This window comes from Globicephala melas, chromosome 13, assembly GCF_963455315.2.
Source record: "Globicephala melas chromosome 13, mGloMel1.2, whole genome shotgun sequence".
In the NCBI taxonomy this organism is placed as follows: Eukaryota; Metazoa; Chordata; class Mammalia; order Artiodactyla; family Delphinidae; genus Globicephala; species Globicephala melas.
The window spans coordinates 15,177,652-15,197,659 of record NC_083326.1 but is presented as its reverse complement, the minus strand read 5'-3'; positions in this window follow the sequence as shown (position 1 = coordinate 15,197,659).

Below are 20,008 nucleotides of genomic sequence, written 5' to 3'. Positions count from 1 at the left end.
ATACCCTGAGAAAACCATAATTCAAAAAGAGTCATGTACCAAAATGTTCATTGCAGCTCTATTTACAATAGCCCAGAGATGGAAACAACCTAATTGCCCATCATCGGATGAATGGATAAAGAAGATGTGGCACATATATACAATGGAATATTACTCAGCCATAAAAAGAAACGAAATTGAGCTATTTGTAATGAGGTGGATAGACCTAGAGTCTGTCATACAGAGTGAAGTAAGTCAGAAAGAGAAAGACAAATACTGTGTGCTAACACATATATATGGAATTTAAGAAAAAAAAAAGTCATGAAGAACCTAGGGGTAAGACAGGAATAAAACCACAGACCTACTAGAGAACGGACTTGAGGATATGGGGAGGGGGAAGGGTGAGCTGTGACAAAGCGAGAGAGAGGCATGGACATATATACACTACCAAACATAAGGTAGATAGCTAGTGGGAAGCAGCCGCATAGCACAGGGAGATCAGCTCGGTGCTTTGTGACCGCCTGGAGGGGTGGGATAGGGAGGGTGGGAGGGAGGGAGATGCAAGAGGGAAGAGATATGGGAACATATGTATATGTATAACTGATTCACTTTGTTATAAAGCAGAAACTATCACACCATTGTAAAGCAATTATACCCCAATAAAGATGTTAAAAAAAATAATAATAAACACATTATACTCAGGCATATAAGCAATATTTTTTTTAAAAAGTTATGGAGTTTAAACCAATGAAAGGAATAAAGGAAAGGTGACGTCAAATGAGAATGACAATAAGCTCTTCCAGGTATCAGGGAGGAGGAAGAAGGAGAAGGGATGGTAGACTTAGTGGGGAAAATTACTGGAGTGAAAGATTCAAGACAATTATGGTATTGCTCTTACAGAATATAATAAATATTTAAATGGGAATTTTCTATTCATGCAGCAAAGTGCAATAGTCATTTTTATAGAATTTTAACTGCAGTGCCTAATAGTGGGTTCAAGTCTCCTCTTCCTCAATTCTGTGGGGCTGACTTGTTTTCTGCCCTCTGCTCAGTCATAAATCAACATACTAAGCTCCTGTGATGAACCCAGCTCTGTTCACCCACTCACTACTTATTTCTTTATGTATATGATTGATACAAAGACATGGAAAAGAACCTCATTCCTTACATATCTTAAATCTGCTTATTAATTAGATCAGGGAGTTAGGGAAATGGGATAAAGCATTCAAAAAAAATTTTTTTAAGTGTGAAATAAAATTTTATTATTCCTCTTAATCTATTTTGTCAATAAACAGAAGTTCAAAATTGATCTATTTCTCATTTTCTCCTTTATTGCCCCTATCCCCTCCTCTTAAACTTAAGAATTAGGGGGCTTCCCTGGTGGCGCAGTGGTTGAGAGTCCGCCTGCCGATGCAGGGGACACGGGTTCGTGCCCCGGTCTGGGAAGATCCCATGTGCCGCGGAGCGGCTGGGCCTGTGAGCCACGGCTGCTGAGCCTTGCGCGTCCGGAGCCTGTGCTCGGCAATGGGAGAGGCCACAACAGTGAGAGGCCCGCGTACCGCAAAAAAAAAAAAAAAAAAAAAAAAAAAAAAAAAAAAAAAAAGAATTAGGGTACTCAGCAACTGTACTCCTAGGACTTTACATCCAAGGGACATGTATAAGAATTTCATACAAACACTATTCATAATTAGCTATATTAGCCACAATTTCCATACATTCATAATAGTACTGGAAACAACCCAAATATCCATCAACAAAAATTGTGGTATATTCATCCACTGGTATATTTAACAGCAATGAAAACAGAATGAACTACACTTATATACAACAACATAGATGAACTTCACAATGTTGAGGGAAAGAAGTTAGAAAAGACTATATATTGTGAATTTCCATTTATATACAGTTCAAAAGGGGTAAAAACTAAACTCACATTTAGGGATGCACACTTACATACTTAAAATATACAGGGCTTCCCTGGTGGCACAGTGGTTAAGAGTCCACCTGCCAATGCAGTGGACACGGGTTTGAGCCCTGGTCCGGGAAGATCCCACATGCCATGGAGCAACTAAGCCCGTGTGCCACAACTACTGAGCCTGCGCTCTAGAGCCCGTGAGCCACAACTACTGAGCCCACATGCCACAACTAATGAAGCCCATACGCCTAGAGCCCGCACTCCGCAACAAGAGAGCCACCACAATGAGAAGCCCGCACACCGCAATGAAGAGTAGCCCCCGCTCGCAGCAACCAGAGAAAGCCTGCACACAACGATGAAGACCCAGTGCAGCCAAAAATAAATAAATAAATTTATAGAAAAATATACATAAAAACAAAAAAGTGATTTCCATGGAAGTCAGTGTGTTGCAGAATTACAGGTGATTATTTTCTTCATTATGCATTTCTGTAACTTCAAAATTTCATACAATGAACGTATGTAATCAGTAGGGGAAAAAATAGGTGGGTTTTTTTTTGATGTTATTTTTAATAGGGAATAAAAAGGATGAAGATAAAGTGCCACAATGAAACTGAAAAAAGAATTATCTTGTGAACAGCACTCTATAATTATGTCAAACCTACGACTTAGGTTTAGGGAAATGGGATAAAGCATTCTGAAATCATTTTTGTTTTCTTGACTGAAGCAGCACCAGCTGAAAAAACTAATAAATGATGAGATAAGTCTAACTAGAAGAAAAGGAGAACAGCATTCTCCACTGGGATATTATGATGACGAAATTAACTTAGTCTAGAATAAACTTTCCTATGATCTGGGGACACTGAGAATAAACATAATGACTGAAAGGAGAGGTTCTGCAGGGAGATGTGGAAAACTAATAGAAATAAGGAATAGACAATATAGACTTTAGAAGCGAGAAGATTGAAATGTACCTTAAAGGCAGTATAGAGCTTTTGTATACTGTCGAGCAATAGTGAAGCTATGCCGGCAGTATTTTAGCCTAGGAAGTGTATATAGGACAGATCTGGAGGATCACGAGGAACTTTCAACAGTACCACAGCTGTGACTGGATAGTGGTCTTATTTGGAGTACTGGCAGTGAGAAGACAGAAAAGAAAGAAAAATTTTTAAGTTGCTTCAAAGTAGGAAAAGATAAAAGTTGATTACATATGAAAAATCAAGATGCAAACCCAACTGTTCCCATGTTTCTAACCTAGGATATGACCAACGTGTTAACTACTAGTAAGTGTAGGAGAAAAAAAATGTCTTCCCATCACATACAACACAAAATCTAACTTTTTTGGCCTGGCAGTCAAAATCCAAGGTTGGCTCTTTCTCCCCATAATGGATTATTTTAATGATGCAACTAATACAGTACGTATTTAGTCGTCACTATGTGTGTACCCTGTGCTAGGCGCGAGTTTATGGTATTAATCCAGACTTGGTTTCTGTCTCAAATGTTCTACTTCGTGGTATTTGGTGTCCCAATTTATATACCAAGAGACCATGTACATTATTGTCACCGGTTTTTACCCCACCATGTGTTCACCTTCCTCTGTTGATTCATAGCAAATCCATCAATATGATCAAATCCCACCCATATTATGAAGGATACCATAAACGCTTCAGTTCGATGTATGTCTCCTTTCTTATCCATAGCATATCTGCTTTTTTCATCATAGCACACAGATTGATCCTTACATTGTTCCATAGTTATTTTGTGTTAATAATCTTATCCTCCCCCTTCAATTGGATTGGAAAGCCATTGAAGACAAATCTCTAGTCTATCTCTTTTGAGATAATCGGTGCTGAACAAATACTAGATATATTGATACTACTTGCTATTGATAAATATGGAAATTCATAGCCAAAAATAAATCCAAAAATTTACTTTAATTCTCTCACATCATGAAGAATAAAAGTGTTTGCACTATAAGTGCAAAATTAAAACAGCAAAATACCAAAACCAAAAAAATTTATTTTGGATTTTTCTAGTCTGGAAAGACAAATATAAATTGTCTCAATCCCCTTTCAGAATTTTCTTTAAATTCATTAAATCTATAAAAGAACAAATCATTTAAAAAGGATAGATAAATTTTAATTAACATTAAAGCTTCTGGGAGTGACGTCAGCAGCATGGTGGAAAGAACTGTTCCCTTTGTCCCCTTCAACCTACAACTAGTAGAACATCCACAACTCAGCAAAGGTGCTATTGCCCAAAACAGCAAGATGCTGGAGAAATTCACACATCCGAACATCTAAAGTTGGGTGGATTGGAACACCTAAGTGAGGCAGAATCCGCAGAACAGCTGCCTGCAATTTCAGCCCTCCAGCCATGGCAGCTGAGCCCACAGCCCCAGAGAACCTGGTAGCAGCAGGGGAGGTGGTGCACGTGACCCTGGCCTCCTGGCCACAGTGGTACCCATAGCCACAGGTAGCTGGGCAGCAGTGGCAGTGGGGCCTGGGACTCCAACCCTCCAGCTGTTGAGGTGCCCATGACTCCAGCCCCTTGTCCCCCCACCACCTGCAGTGGCAGAGCCCATGAACCATACAACAAAGGACACAGCAGAAGCACTCATGCGAACCTGCCCACCTCCTGCAAGAAGCAGAGCCTGCAACTCAAGGGATCCTGGATATGACAGAAGAGCCCACCATCCTGGTGCCCCAGGAGGCAACACCAACAGCACTGGCAGTAACAAGGCACCCATGGAGCACAATAAGGGATAACAAGGGCATCAGGAGACACCTCTGACAGAGGCAATGGAGGGTGAAAAGTGCTAACTCTCAAATAGAACCAGAGGCAGTGAGGTAAGAGAAACCAAAAGCCTGGGCTATAGCATCACTTACTAGGAAACAAAAGAGAAGTGTTTCATTTCTTACCTATTGAATCATTATAATCAAGTAGAAAGGTGTTGGCTACTTTAAATGCACCAGCAGAGGAACAACCCATTAAGCACCGTGAAGAACCACAGTAACACAGTTACCACAAAAAGAAAACGACAATCCTACAGAAACCAAACTTAAGTCACAGAACATTGTCATCTAACTGACAGAGAATTCAAAAGGGCTGTCATGAAGAAACTCAACAAGCTACAAGAAAACTCAGAAAGCTGAGCTCAGGAATAAAATTAATGAACAGAAAGAATACTTTACCAAAGAGATTGAAACTCTAAAAAAGAAGCAAACAGAAATTCTGGAGCTGAAAAACTCAATAAACCAGATGAAAAAAATGCATTAGAAAGCACTGGAAATGGAGCAAGCCATATAAAAGAATTAGTGAGATTGAAGATAGAAAACTAGAAATGGTACAAGTAGAAGAAGAAAGAGACATAAGGCACAAAAAATTGAGTAAATCAAACAAGATCTATCCAACTCCTATAGAAATTTCGAGCAACATTATGGTAATGGGCATCCCAGCAGGAGAAGAGAGGGAGAAGGGAGCAGAGAGTTTATTTAAGGAGAAACTAACACAACATTGTACATCAACTATACTTCAATTAAAAAAAGAAAGAAAGAAGAGCTGAGAAATTCCTAGACTTAGGGAAGGAATTAAAAGCTAAGAGAACACCTATACCTCAATGCAAAAAGACCTTCTCCCAGACACATTGTATTAAATATGTCAGAAGTCAATGACAAAGAATTTCAAAGGCAACCAGGGGAAAAAGAATAGTGACCTACAAAAGAACCCCCATTAGGCTATCAGTAGATTTCTCAGCTGAAACTCTATAGGCCATGAGGGAGTGAAATGACATTCTCAAAATACTGAAAGATTAAAACTGTCACCCAAGAATACTCTATTCAGCAAAGTTGTCATCCAGGTATGAAGGAGAAATAAAGATTTTCCCAGACAAACAAAAGCTGAGGGAGCTCACCAACACTAGACCTGCCTTACAAGAGATGTTTAAAAGAGCTCTGCTACCAGAACAAAAAGGCAAAAGTACACGAAACTGTGAGTAATGTGATAAACAGAGACAGAATCAGAAATTTGAAACTCTTTATCAGGATAGGTTTTTCAACACTTTCTTATGTCATAAAGGTTAAAGGGAGGGAGCAGAAAAAGAGCTACTTCCATTTAGTAAAAAAAACTCACAACATAGGGCTTCCCTGGTGGCGCAGTGGTTGAGAGTCCGCCTGCCGATGCAGGGGACCCGAGTTCGTGCCCCGGTCCGGGAAGATCCCACATGCCGCAGAGCGGCTGGGCCCGTGAGCCATGGCTGCTGAGCCTGCGCGTCCGGAGCCTGTGCTCCGCAACAGGAGAGGCCACAACAGTGAGAGGCCCGCATACCGCCAAAAAAAAAAAAAAAACTCACAACATAAAAAGGAATAATTTGAGACAACAAAGAAACAAGAGGGGAAGAGGAAAAGAATGGAACCCATATAGGTAAATGAAGATAAGCAGAAAAAGGACTATTCTGTTTACAAGACGTTTTGTATAAACCTCATGGTAACCACAAAATGTAAATCTAGAGCAGAGACACAAAACATAAAAAGGAGGAAACAAAATATCAGAAAGCCACCAAACCAAAATGGCAGAGAGAAACAGAAAGAAAACACACATGAAAGGATGCTCAACATCACTAATTATTAGAGAAATGCAAATCAAAACTACAATGAGGTATCACCTCACACCAGTCAGAATGGCCATCATCAAAAAATCTAGAAACAATAAATACTGGAGAGGGTGTGGAGAAAAGGGAACTTTCTTGCACTGTTGGTGGGAATGTAAATTGATACAGCCACTATGGAGAACAGTATGGAGGTTCCTTAAAAAACTAAAAGTAGAACTACCGTATGGGTACATATATACAATGGAATATTACTCAGCCATAAAAAGGAACGAAACTGAGTTATTTGTAGTGAAGTGGATGGACCTAGAGTCTGTCCTACAGAATGAAGTAAGTCAGAAAGACTAAAATATCTTAAATCTCTTTGAATCCATAGGTTTCCCTCCACTTATTTTTCCCTTGCAAGTTCTATATTGAGGAAATGTGATCATCTATCCTGTAGGGTTCTCCACAGTCAATTTTTCTGATCCCATCCAATTTTACTTGTTCTTCTGTCCCCTGTATTTGCTCTAATTGGTTATTACATCTAGAGAACTGATCAGATTCAGTTTGATGTTTGACAAGAATACTCCATCAGTGGCTTTGTTTGTTTCCATAAGAAGTACATAATTTCTGTTTTTCTCTATTTTTGTGATGTTAGCAGTACTTGATTATTGTTTTCTAATCCTTTAATTAGACGTTATAAAATTGTGATTCTATAATGCTATCACTCCTTCTTCGTTTATTAACTGAAACTCTTATTTAAAGAAAAACTTCTCCTCATCAACTATTTGGTTACCCTTAGGCACATTTCTCACAGGAAGGAAGAGTAAATGCTTAATTCTTACCCTTTACTTAAGAATTAGTTGGTTTCCTACCATCCTCCAAAGGCATTTAATGAGGGTTTTTTGGTTGTTGAAATATTTCATTAAAAGTATTTTAATGAGTGAAAAGAAGATCACACGAGTTGTGTGTTGCATAAAATAATCCTCTAGAGAATTTTTGGAGAGGTAGAAAGGCAGAAATAAGATAGTAATTTAAGGAACTAGCAGTGTTGAGGGAAGTACTATCTTTTAGAAGAGAAAAAATAGAAATTGGTCTTGTAAAAGTTGTTTCCTTTGAATGTAACTCAAAATGGATCAAAAAAGAAATATTTATCAGTTGTATTTATTAAATGGAAAATTTGAAAAACAGAAGAATAGAAAGGCAAACCAAATATTTATTTACTGACTGACTTACAGAGTAAATGCGGCTTATATAAATACAAAGAAAATGTGAGAAAAAGGATAAAACAAGGATTATTGTTGGAGTACAGTGTGCATGCTGATAATAATGCCCTGCTTATTTGCTTGGGGTGGATCACACATCTGTTGATGATTCATACTTTCCATAGACTTTTTTGAAAAAAATCAGTGATTCAGGAAACACACAACCATCCCTCATAAGATGATTAGAGAAAGTTCTCCAAGGATGATAATAAATAGCACATCGTGAAACATAATGTACTGAACACATTTAAAAGAGAATTTCACTGCCCTCCTCCCGTTATCACTTCTTATGAGCTCAGAGTCTATTTTATACATCAACCTGCCAGGTGAAGGTCTGTGCCCTTTCAAGGAGGAATATGGTGTACTACTTTTCATTGCCTCATTTCCAAGTGTTGGATATGTATTTTTTTAACATACATTTTTCAGAACAAAAAAGTTACATAATAAACCTAGGGTCAGGACAAGAATAAAGACACAGACATAGAGAATGGACTTGAGGACACGGGGAGGGGGAAGGGTAAGCTGGGACGAAGTGAAAGAGTAGCATTGACATATATACACTACCAAATGTAAAATAGATAGCTAGTGGGAAGCAGCCACATAGCACAGGGAGATCAGCTCGGTGCTTTGTGACCACCTAGAGGGGTGAGAGACAGGGGTGGGAGAGGGAGGGTGGGAGAGGGAGGGTGGGGGGGGGTGGGAGGGAGGCTCAAGGGGGAGGGGATATGGGGATATATGTATACATATAGCTGACTCACTTTGTTATACAGCAGAAACTAACACATTGTAAAGCAATTATACTCCAATAAAGATGTTTTAAAAAAAAGTTACATAGATAGTACAGAAAGTTTCAATGTACTTCATACTCAGTTACCCCTATAATTATCATCTGAGATTAGCATGGTAAATTTGTTACAGTTAATGAACCAATATTGATACATTATTATTAACTAAAGTCCATGCTTTATTCAGATTTCCTCAGTTTGTGCCTCCCATCCTTTTTCTCTTCCAGGCTCCCATTCAGGACACCACATTACCTTTAGTCATCATGTCTCCTAACACTCCTCTTGGCTGTGACAAGTTCTCAGACTTTATTGATTTTTGATGACTTTGACAGTTTTGAGGAGTATGTGTCAGATATTTTGCAGAATGTTCCTCAATTGGGATCTTTACAATGTGATGTTTTTTTCTCATGCCTACACTGTAATTATGTGTTTGGGGAAAGAAGACCACAGAAATAAATATGCTGTCATCACATGTTAAGGGTATTGAACAAATTTCAAAGGGAATTTCACTGCTCTCCTCACATCCTCATCTTTCATGCGCTCAGCATCTATTTTGGACGTCAACCTACCACATAAAGGTCTATGCCTATCAACATGACTTCTCACTGATGACGTTGACCACAATCACCTGGCCGAACAGTTGTCCAGTTTCTCCACAGTAAAGTAACTCTTTTTCCCCTCTGCTAGAGAGTGAATATTTACATTCCCCCCTCAGAAAAATTCATATGTTAAAAATCCAACCCCCAAGGTATTAGGAAGTGGAGCCTTTAGGAGTGATTAGGTCATGAGGGTGGAACCCTCATGAATGGGATTAGTATCCTTATAAAAGTGACCCCAGAGAGATCCCTCACCCCTTCTACCATGCACGACTTCTTGGCCTGAAGCAAATAGACTGCCAGATATTTTTTCCAACAAAGACGTGTTTATTCAGGATCGGTAGAAAATTGTTAGTCCGGGTCTGAAACCCCATGTATGCACATGTGCCCACACAGGGAAGGAGAGCACTTTTACAGAGAGGAAAGGGAAGCTGGGAGGGCTATAGCAAACAGAGTCCATGGCTTTTCACTGGCTGAGTCCTTGCCAGGCAAGAAGAGCTCTTTTTTTCCTGTTGGTTCTGCTATCCTCATTGGGTATGAGAGCTCCCCCTTCTGGCCTCCCAACTCTATTTAACTGAGGTTTCCGTTATTTTTATTATTATTATTACTATTATTTACAGATTACAGGGAAAAGACATCCAGGAAGCTCTCTCCAGACACCAAACCTGCTGGCCCTTGATCTTGCATTTCCCATTTTCCAGGACTGTGAGAAAAATGTCTGTTGTTTATACACCGCCCACTCTATGGTGTTCTGTTATAGCAGCCCCAAAGGCCTAAGACAGCCTCTTTCCATTCTGCACCTTTTGGAAGGAAGTTGCTATGCACATCCCACACTTAAGAAGTGGAGGAGTTATGCTCTATCTCCCTGAAGTACAGTATCTACATAAATTCTTTGGAAATCTGCACCATTTTTTACAAGAGATACCAACGAGAATTCAGTGTCCTCCAGGGGGGTTCCAACGTGTTTGCATTTCACTCCATTTCGATCTACTTCATGACTGATATCCTTGCTTTTTCCTCACAGTCTCCTGCATAACATGGCATCTGCTATGCAGCTGGTCTCACGTTGTGGGTCCCAGACAGGCATCATCAATATCACTTGAGAATTTGTTAGAAATGCAAATTCTCGGTCCCCACTCCACCCTAGAATCAGAAGCTCGGGGTAAGGCCCAACAACCTGTTTTAACAAACCTTCCAGGCCATCCATGTTTGTTATGGTATTAGAAGTAAGGAGTAAACTGCTCTAATTTTTTCACGCCTAGGCTTCATGCCTGATCTCACAACCAAAACCCCCACTCCTTCATCCTGTGGCCCTAGCAAGTCTCAGCATCAATGTTGCTTTAAGTGACCACCTAGCATTGAGACCTTAACCCCAGGACTCTTCTTATTAAAGTGGCCCCACCGACATCTCTGGAAACCTGGAAAGTTCAGGTATTACGTCCTCTTGTTTCATTACTAACACACTCCATCTAGTAGCTTCCATCAGCTGACTGTTCTTGTTCCTATTCTCCCTGATCTAAATTCCTGGCTGAATTCCTAAGAGGAATTTACTTTGACTGACACCCTCCTGTCTCCACTCTGTCCTTCTTAAGTAATAGCAACAGACTCCCTGGGAACCCCTGCCAATGTCTTTGATTGTTCCAGGTTTCTAGCCGCTTCCTGCTATTCCCCTGTTTCCTGGGCTTCCATCTGGTACCAGGAAGCCTGTCCTGCCTCCTGCGGGACATTCTCAAGTTGCCCGGTTACTGCTTGTGCCAGGGTTCATTTACACAGCACACTAAATGACAAATGTCTTGAGACACTTTGAGCCCTTCAGCAGCTGTATAGCAGTTCTTAAAAATGTAGGAACAAAACAGAGCGGTACTAGTCCCCCCATTATCCATTTTAACTTCACTCTATTATAAAACTACTGTACATAAAATTTTCTGAAGGGCTTCCCTGGTGGCGCAGTGGTTGAGAGTCCGCCTGCCGATGCAGGGGATGCAGGTTCGTGCCTCAGTCCGGGAAGATCCCACATGCCGCAGAGCGGCTGCGCCCGTGAGCCATGGCCGCTGAGCCTGCGCGTCCAGAGCCTGTGCTCCGCAACGGGAGAGGCCACAACAGTGAGAGGCCCGCGTACCGCAAAAAACTAAAAAAATTTCAAAAAAAAATGTCTGAGCTATAAAATATTCATTTCCTTATTCATAGGCTATTTATATGCTCTATGGGAGGCCTATTTATATCACAATGTTTGCATGGAAACTGCTTGTAAGAGGATACCTATTGAAATATTGGATAACTATTGATAATAAATGCTACATGTTCATTATGTAATGTAGCATTATGATATTGAAATATCATAAATCCAAGCCATGAGGAGTTCACTGAACCTATGAGTCAGCCAGAACCTATTCTCTGATGCACTGACTCACTCATTTGAAAACCATTTCCTGCCATATGCATAGTACCTAACCACTCTGTGGTGTCCTTTGCTATAACAGCATTGACACATCTTTCTGTTTTTATGATGTTTTGTAATTTTATTCAATGGACATGTATTATTGTCATAAAAGTGGGAGGAAAAACATTTTTAAAAAAAACAAAGTTCATTTGCAAGAATACTTTCTTCCAAATTCCACCACAAATTCAGTCAATAAAATGGTGAAATATAAATAGGCAATTTTTAAAACATTTTGTATAACCTATATCTTCATTTAAAAAGATGAAATGAACTGACTTCTATATTCTTTGTCCATGCTTCAGATGTAATCATTAGAATAGATTTTTAGAGTGGAATTACTGGTTTAAAGGGTATGAAAAACTTTAAGACTTGATATATATTGCCAAAATTCATTGACTTTAATGCTCAAACATATTTTTGTATTATACAAACACCTATCTATTTCTTTTGCAATTATTGAAGTAATATAAATTTTGTGTCAAGTATAAAGAAAATGCGACAAGTTTTAATGACAGAAAAGGGGGAAAAAATCACTCATAATCTCAGAAATAACCACTTGATGTCTCCATTTCACTCTTTTCTCTGTTTCTCTTAGTTCCCCAGCCAGGGATCGAACCCGTGGTCCCTGCACTGGAAGTGTGGAGTCTTAACCACTGGACTGCCAGGGAAGTCCCCTGTTTTGTCTTTTTTTAAATGCATAGGTTTAGAAGATAGTCATTCCATTTTCTTATTTTATGAATATTTATATTTTGAAATTCTAAACACTTTAGTTTTTCCCAAATCATATCAAGAAAAATTATCTACTGACTTTCATCTTATAAAATTATAAGTTAGCACATTTTTATCCCTTGCACTTCCCTTCCCACAACTTCCTACTCTCCATTTAAATAATCTGGAGATTCTTAAATTATTTCTAATCATTTAAGAGTTAAGAGTTACTTTTTAATGGTTCTGAAGAACCTAGGGGCAGGGCAGGAATAAAGACACAGACATAGAGAATGGACTTGAGGACACGGGGATGGGGAAGGGTAAGCTGGGACGAAGTGAGAGAGTGGCATGGACATATATACACTACCAAATGTAAAATAGATAGCTAGTGGGAAGCAGCCACATAACACAGGGAGATCAGCTCAGTGCTTTGTGGCCACCTAGAGGGGTGGGATAGGGAGGGTGGGAGGGAGACGCAAGAGGGAGGAGATATGGGGATATATGTATACGTATAGCTGATTCACTTTGTTATAAAGCAGAAACTAACACACCATTGTAAAGGAATTATACCCCAATAAAACTTTTTTTAAAAAGAGTTAGGTTTTAATTGTTGCATTATTTTATAACCATAATTGCAATAATAATTTAGACCCAATTCTAACGTTGTCTAAGTTCTTACGCCATAGTCGTTTTCAGAATGACTATATGGATGGCACACAGGCTAAGCCTTTGCATCTTTAAGAATAACTCAATTTAGTCAACTTTTTGTCTTTAAAAACTGTAGATAAAATGTCCCTGTCTTCTGGCATTTCATTTATTCAGCTTCAATAAATATGTTTGAACTCATCTATATTTTTTAAAAAACCCTTCCTGGATGCTTATGTAGAAGGTATAGATAGATGGAGACAGAAATAGAGATGGTAGAGATCAAGATGATAGAGATATATAGATATATGGAAAGTTAACAGTGTAGCCAGGAAATGTCTATGTCACTGTTTCATCAAAATAAGTTCTATGTGACACTATTACAATACATGTTGATAGTATTACCCCCTGAAAGTGTTCATATAAATTAGAGACATACTGGGTTAAAATAAATTGGACTTTTTCTGAATTTTTCTAAATTTGTTTTTTCTGATTACTTCATTTAACTAGCAAATACACAATGTGAATATTTCAGAAGCCATTATATTATGCAAATCTCTCACACTTTTCAGGCCATGAAACCATTTTCCAAATGAGCATGTAAAAAACTAATAAACAGAAACCTCAGTTAAATAGAGCTGGGAGACCAGAAGGGGAAGGCCTCATACACTGCAACATTGACCAAGCCCAACAGGAACAAGAAAGACTCCTCTTTCCTGGCAAGGACTCAGCCAGTGAAAAGCCATGGACTCTTTGTTTATTATAGCCCTCCCAACTTCCTTTTCCTCCCTATAAAGGGGGGTCTTCTCCCCTTCCTGTGTGGGGCTCGCCTTGGTTGGAGACCCTGAATTCCAATTCTCTGCCAACCCTGAATAAACCCATCTTTGCTGGAGAAGTATCTGTCTGTTTGTTTCAGGTCAACAAGCATCAAATAAAAATATTGTTCTGTGGAACACACTTGAAGAAACACAGTTCTAGGTGTTGGTTCATATGTATTAATTTTGTTGAACACTTGGTGACCATTTTTTCATTAGTAGATTAGTATGTGTTTCAGGTCAATTTCTCTTATTTCTATGATTATTGCTACTGATTTTTCCATCTGCTCTATTTTTCCTTCTGGGACTCTGATTATAATTTAGATTGAAATCTCTAAATATGAGTTTTCTCTGTCCTCTTTTCTTTCAACTTTTACCATTCTTTTTTCCTAAATCCTATTAATGTTTTCCATTAGAATCCAATTTACCATTGTGATATTTTTATTTATAATAAGAAATGTATACATTTGGTCTTCAACCTTCTTTCTGCCACAGAGCTCTTAAAACCCTCAAGATTTCCTGAAAGATGTCTTTCATTATTCATAATAAACCCCTTTCAAACACACCTTAGTTCATGTTAATGCAGTAACTTTTGGAAAGCCCCTAAGGATGGAGGCTGTTTGCCAAAGAAATCAACCTTGTGATTAGAGGTTTGGAAATTTCAGCCCCACCTCTACTCCATCCCTCTCCTAACACACATCCTACCTCTGGGGAGGTTTCATTAATCACTGATGGCCCGTGACTTAATCAACCCTGGCTGTTTAATGAAGCTTCCATGAAAATTCAAAAGTATGGGTTCAGAGAGCTTCCAGTTTGCTGAACAGATGAAGATGTGAAGAAACCAGTGACCTGGAGAGGGCATGGAACCTCCATGCCCATTTCCCCATCTCTTGCCTTATGCATCTCCTCCATCTGCCTGTTTTTGAGTTACATTCTTTTACAATAACCTGGTACTCTAGGGAGTAAAATGTTTTCCTGAGTTCTGTGAGCCACTCTAGGATATTAATCAAACCAGGGGAGAGGTAAAGCAATTATACCCCAATACAGATTAAAAAAAATATCATTCACCAACCTGAAAAAAAAAGACATAACAGAGGAGGGGGTCGTGGGAATCTCCAGTTTATAGTGGTTTTCAGAAGCACAGATGACAACCTGCACTTAAGATTGGCATCTGGAGTGGAGTCGTCGGAGGGAGGGGCAGACTGTGGAACTGAGCCCTTAACCTCTGAAATATGACGCTATCACCAGGTAGATAGTGTCAGAATTGAGTTAAATTGCAGGGTACCCAGCTAGTGTCCCAGAACTGCTTGATGTAGGAAAGTCCACACACGTTGATTTGGAGTACAGAGGATCCTCTGAGTAGTAAGACTACAGAAAAACAGGAAAAGGGGTGATTTTTCTTTATAGCCATTCACCATCTCCATCCTGATTTTACATTTGGTGATTATATTTTCCATCATCCCACCATAGTTCCTGATCACAGATTCTTGGTCACACAGTCTTATATTATTATATAGATGCAGATATTTTTCTCTGTTGGACTCATCCTTCCAGCAGGAGAACAAGAATTCCCCAGCAGAGGCTCGTGATCACACCTATGAAAAACCTGTGAGAACTTGCCTTAATCAAACGAGCATTGGAAACATATGTATGTAGTGCAAATACCTCACAGATTCAGCAGCCCAATTAAATTGAGGAAGAGTCAGAACCATGAAAAGTGCCATCAGTAGGTTATCTCTGGCCATTCTTTCTAGCAATCTCTGCAGCATCTTACACACACACACACACACCCCCCCACACACACACACACACACCCCCCCCACACGACTGGAAGCTCCATCAATACAAGCTCTGGGTCCTGTTCACCATTGTTTCTCCAGTACCTACCTAGAACAGTGCCTGACTCATAATAAGTTTACTTATCAGCAGTCTGTTTGTTGCAAGAAACAGAAACCCAAATGAAACCAGATTTAGAATCAAGGGGAAAGTTTGGCCTAAGTAACAGGGAAATCCAGAAATGAAATGCATCTGGTTCCAGAGATGAGTGAACCCAGGGTCAGAAATAATGTTGTCAGGGCTCAGAGTCTCTCCATCGTCTCCCAGTGAAAGTCCCTTAAATCTTAGACTTCTCATAGGTCAAGTTTAGGGTCATTTTCTACCTCTAAATCAAAATCTGTATTTAGAGGGCTGGAGTAAACTTAAGGAAGAGTCTGCTACATACAACCAACTCTGTTAACAAAGTTGGGAGGAGAGAGCACCACGATACACGAGCCTAGGGTGGCAACAAGGAGGAAAGGAGGGCTTAACGGAAGAAAGGGGTGGGGTGACCTTACTAGGTAAAGGAGGAAAGGATTCTACAATTCACTACCTCTGCAAAGGAGATGCTCAAGGAATATATATTGAAGGAAAGATTAGGTTTGTCTCTGACAAATGTCACCCAAGTTTCTCTCAGTCTTCATGTTTTGTTATTTCCCTTTCTGTGCTGAACTCAGTGACAATTTTGACCGGGTACAGTTGAGGGCAAGCCAAACAGGATGTTTTGTCCTGGATCCATCCTTCTTATTTGGGGGGAAGGCTATGAATGACCTTCCCTAAAACTCTGCTACTGTGTAAAAGCTGTCTCATAATTATTAATAACTGCAAAGTTTATATTCACATTTGGCTAATTCAATGATTTTAGCCACCTAAAACACTGAGGATTAGTCCCAAACTTAATATTTAATGGATCTGCTAAGTTTTCTATTAAGCCTAGCACAGCAGTCAGTGCGGATTAGCTTAAGGTCAGTTGTAATGTGTAACACTTCTCATGCCGTGCACCTAATAGCAGGTGCCAGTTCAGATGAGAGAGAGGAATTCATTCCAATGACTGGCAAACTATATTCAGTTTATAGTTTCAGCGGTGACATTTTAATTTCTTTAAAAAGACATATCTTGTTAGCCCTACCCATATTCTGCCAATTGTAATTCCTTCCACCAAAATAAAATGTTTATATGATGGGCTCCAAACCTACCTATGATAAGAAACTGTGCCAACACGTAACAGAGAGGTATACATAGTTCAACAAAGAAAAGTAATCTCAGAAGGAAGATGCACTTCCTAAAATTTCTCTGTGTGTTATGTAACAGTCATTGGAGGATCTGAGAAATCTTCCTGTGGTGGTGTTTTACTTGGAATCTGACATAGATTTCAGTCAGTTTTCCTACTATTTTGCTAAGGAATGGTTAACTCTCTAACTAAAAAGCCACTATGTTTAGGCAGTCATCATTATGCTAAACTCTTATATTTGTACAGAGTTTTAAAGCTTAAGTAGGACTTTCATTTATATATTTGGGAGTCCTGTAACACACAATATTACTTACTCATCATATGAGACCTGAACTGTTCTAGATTAAACTGTACCTAAAGTCTGTCTCTTAAAACCAGAAGACCAACACACTTATGGTCAATTAATATACAACAAAGGAGGCAAGAATATACAATAAAGAAGACAGTCTCTTCAATAAATGGTGCTGAGAAAACTGGACAGCTACATGTAAAAGAATGAAATTAGAACATAATCTAACACCATACACAAAACTAAACTCAAAATGGATTAAAGACCTAAATGTAAGACCAGATACTATGAAACTCCTAGGGGAAAACAGGCAGAACACTCTTGGACATAAATCACAGCAATATTTTTTTGGATCTGTCTCCTAGAGTAATGGAAACAAAAGCAAAAATAAACAAATGGGACCTAATCAAACTTATAAACTTTTGCACAGCAAAGGAAACCATAAACAAAACGAAAAGACAACGTACGGAATGGGAGAAAATATTTGCAAATGATGTGAGCGACAAGGGATTAATTTCCAAAATATACAAACTTATACAGCTCAATATCAAAAAAAAAAAAAACCAATCAAAAAACGGGCAGAAGACCTAAATAGACATTTCTCTGAAGAAGACATACAGATGGCCAACAGGCACATGAAAAGGTGCTTAACATTGTTAATTATTAGAGAAATGCAAATCAAAACTACAATGAGATATCATCTCACACAGGTCAAAATGGTCATCATGAAAATGTCTACAAATAACAAACGCTGGAGAGGGTGTGGAGAAAAAGGAACCCTCCTACACTGCTGGTGGGAATGTAAATTGGTACAGCCACTATGGAGAACAGTATGGAGGTTCCTTAAAAAACTAAAAATAAAGTTACCATGTGATCCAGCAATCCTGCTCCTGGGCATATATCCAGAGAAGACAAAAACTCTAATTCAAGAAGATACATGCACCCCAGTGCTCATAGCAGCACTATTTACAACACCCAAGACACGGAAGCAACCTAAGTGTTAATCAGCAGATGAATGGATAAAGGAGAGGTGATATATATATATATATATATATATATATTACACACACACACCTTAAAAAAGAATGAAATAATGCCATTTGCAGCAACACGGATGGACCTGGAAATTATCATACCAACTGAAGTAAGTCAGACAGAGAAAGACAAATATCATATGATATCACTTAAAAAAACTTACACAAATGAGCTTATTTATGAAACAGAAATAGAGTCACAGGCATAGAAAACAGACCTATGGTTACCAAAGGGGAAAGGGGTGGGGGGTGGAGGAATAAATTAGGAATTTGGGATTAACAGATACACACTATATAAAATAAACAAGGACTTACTGTATAGCACAGGGAACTATATTCAATATCTTATAATAACCTATAATGGAAAAGAATCTGAAAGAGAATATACATATATGTATATAACTGAGTCACTTTGCTATACAGCAGAAATCACACTGTGAATTACAATGTACATTGTAAATTATACAATGTACATTGTAAATCAACTATACTTCAATAAAAACAGAAGAGCATAAGGAATTGAGAATTACCATGTGCACATAATTACAATGCAATTATTTTAAGAGTTTTTAAAACTGCACATCACTAGTCAATTAATTGACTAATTAATTGAATTAATTTAACATCACTAAAAGTCACTTTCATGTGGGTTGATTATTCCATCACCAAATACTGCCACTGTGAAAGATCCCGCCTCAATTATTGCCATAGAATTTTATAAAATCAGTGATGATTGTTTGATAAAGTGGTCTTTTATAAAAAATTCCAATGTTTGGGTGTTTGAAGTATTTAGACTCCCACTTAAGTGATTTTTTTCTAATATATTTGTAACTTTGGAGAGTAACATTGGTAATGAAATACAATTTTAAAACATCTCTCATCCTCTCATTTCACACAAACGTTCATCCAAATGATATTTATTGACTTCTGCCTTCTGATTAGGATGTAAAAAGATGGAAAGATTGTGCTCCTTCTTTAAAAAAAAGAAAAGCTAAATAATTTGCAAAATCACAGCTGTTAAAACCCCACCAAAAAGCTGATCACCAGACTACTAACTCACCCAAATCCAAAGAAAGGCAGATATGTCCAATAAAAGACAGGACATAAGGGGCCTCCCTGGTGGCGCAGTGGTTGAGAGTCCGCCTGCCGATGCAGGGGACACGGGTTCGTGCCCCGGTCCGGCAAGATCCCACGTGCCGCGGAGTGGCTGGGCCCGTGAGCCATGGCCGCTGAGCCTGCGCGTCCAGAGCCTGTGCTCCGCAACGGGAGAGGCCACAACAGTGAGAGGCCCGCATACCGCAAAAAAAAAAAAAAAAAAAAAAAAAAAAGACAGGACATGAGCATTTTTGTATGTGTGGTGTATACTGGAAACCAAGCTGGTAAGAAGTGTTCAGCTGAAATTCTTAACAAGTTACTACAGTCCCACTGTGGGATAGCAGGAGTGTACGGAAACCCTGCTAGCCACAGATGGACCAGCACCATGATGGAGGCTTTTTCCAGGATCTCTCCCTGCCCCAGGCTTTCTCATGATCACTTAGGAAGGCCTGCAAGGGGATATGAATTCTCCTGTGTCTACAGCTCCCAGGGGTTCTGTCCCCTCCTGTTGTTGGAGGATGGTATATAGGCATATGACCAGCTATTCAACATCATTAGTCAGTAGGCAAATACAAGTTAAAACTATAGTAAGACATCATTACACACCTATTAGAATGACTACACTGACCCTACCAAGTGTTGGTGAGGACGTGAAGCAACTGGACGTCTTATACTCTGATGGTGGAATGCAAACACGGTAAAGCACTTGAATACAGTTTGATGGTTTCTTTAAAAGTTAAATATATACCTACCTTATGACATAGCCATTCCACGCCTCTGCATTTACAAAGGAGGAGAGGGGAGCAGGAGG